We start from the raw sequence: 2,421 nt of genomic DNA on the forward strand, positions 1-2,421 counted from the left end.
ACATTTGATCAAGTTATAGTGACAGTCCTTTGTGTGCATATCTGTCACCTATAGCTAAGCAAACGCCTTCCAACAGGTAGGCGATTTGCGCCTATTTGCAAGACGCTGTCAACACGGGCTAATAGATTCGACCATTAACACGTTCTGTGGGAAAATACACACCAGTGTGTAATTAGTTTACTGCCCTCTTCCCTTCAATCCTTTTCAGACGTACGAATGACTGCAACTGAAAGGACACCAATATGCTCTCGCTTCATAAACTTCATATTTGGCCAGTTATTTATTAAACAGGTGTTCAGGAACATGTGGACTGAGTGTGTATGTGCTGAACTTCAAACTGTCTACACTGAAGGCCTCTCAAGGTCGAGCTTCGTCATACCATTTTAATTTATATAGGCCAACTTCGGCCCTAGCATCCCCGTTTTAGTCTTAAACAAGCTTGTTTTCCAGCACGGAAGTGGTTTCCAAGGCGCCCACTTGTTGCCCATTCCCAAAGTGCAGTGCCCATCTCCACTTAGCAGTTAGTTCGTCGTTGCCATACATTAACAGATTGTTTCCCACTATAAGCGGTTGCGAGACATCGCCGCCTCATTATTCTTTCAAGCCTTTAGGAATGACCTCTGGAACACACATCACGACATCCTCTTACAGACATCGCCAGTTCTAATGCCAATGCGACGACGCACCATTCATTAACACCTCAATAATTAGCTAACAACAGGGGCGATGGTAGAAGTTGAAAACATTCAGAGCTTTGCCCTGTAGGGGGGTGCGGGGGCACCCTCCCCCGGGATTTTTTTATTATTATTATTATTCTGGCAGCTGATTGCACCATTTTCACACATTTTGAGCCAGAAACAGTAATCCTAAAGTCGTTTGTCTGAGTCACATGAACACAACCCCATATATTATGCCAAAATGGTTGTCTACATGAAAACACTTTTATGCTAAGCCACACGGGACGTGCACATGCCACACGTTACTTATAAACTCGTGTTGATATATTTTTAAAACAAAACATCAAACTGTTTGAATATCAAAAAACCCACTATCGACCTTTGATTGGTACACCGAAGTAAAGAAGTTATAAAGCGGGTTGTTATTAAAGTTGAGTATAAACTGTTCTCATCATTTCATTCCTTTAACTTGCTCTTGAAATACATATAACTCTTCCTCCACCTTCTCTAGCCTCGCCTGCATCTTGTTCCCTTCATCAATTTTCCTTCTGAAAAAAGCTTCTTACATCCATTGCCTTCAAGATTTGCCTTTGCGAATTAGCTAGTAAGCTACGACCAGGTGCCAACAATGAAAAGCCCGGTAACTAGTGCGCCCACTCTCTCCCTGTCTCTCTCTCGCGCGTACTCTCACAAAATGCGCGCGTGCCAAGCAGTGTGAAGTAGATCTACTGCTTGAATGACAGGACACAGAGGGCCCAAAACTTACTTCAGTTTTACAGTATATGAATGACAGGTTAATAAACCTGGGGCTATTTATTTTATTATTCTAATTATTCATTAGAATGATATTACTAATAATTTGAGATCCGGAGCTATTCATATTCCAGGCCTAACGACGCCCATGGTAACACAAGTCACAATGGGCTAACACTACTGGTGGAAGCTGGAGATTTAGCATGATTTTGGAGATTTTAAGTTTATAGGCTGTGTTATCAGGGGTGATTAACAAAAGAACTCCATTCTAGAGTTCACATTTTGTAAATGGATGAAAAATTATTTTTCTCTCCAGCACATAGGCTACAACTTTATCAAATGGAGAAATTAGTTCCTGAGTTCATGAGAACATTGTATTTAAATCCACACCAGCGTGTAATTCAGAAAATAAATGGAGATGAGGAGTATAGGCCTGCATGGTTGTGTGAAAAACTATTATCTTAGTAGGTCTTCAATCTGAACTTTCCCACAAACTGTAGTGTAATTTCATTTATATTTTTAAACTAAAGTTTATACTTTAGTTCTAGAATCTTTATATAGTGGCACAAAGAGTAAAAAGTAATTGTAGTTCGACTCCTACAACGACAATAAAGAACTGACAGCACTCAAGAGGGGAAAAGCAGAAGGGTTACAGATCTACGGAATCCATTCCAGGTAACATGTTTGGGGTAATGCGCTGGGGTCCGATGTCAGAAAGCTGATTTTCTTCTTTCTAAAAGACATCCCTTTTTTCCTTACGGCCTTATCTGACGTCCCCGATCCCATGTTACCACATCAATAGCCCCCTTGCTCCATCTACTGGACTATGTGGTGAATGACAACGCTTAACACTAAATGCCTTTACAGGCTACAGTACACGTTCCAGATAGTCTGAGCATTCATCTCACGATAAGGGTTTGTGATCACAGATCAGCGTTTTCACCATGATAAACCACACAGAGCATATTTGAATAAAAAAGATGCTGTGTCC

This window comes from Sprattus sprattus, assembly GCF_963457725.1.
Source record: "Sprattus sprattus genome assembly, chromosome: 9".
Lineage (NCBI taxonomy): Eukaryota > Metazoa > Chordata > Actinopteri > Clupeiformes > Clupeidae > Sprattus > Sprattus sprattus.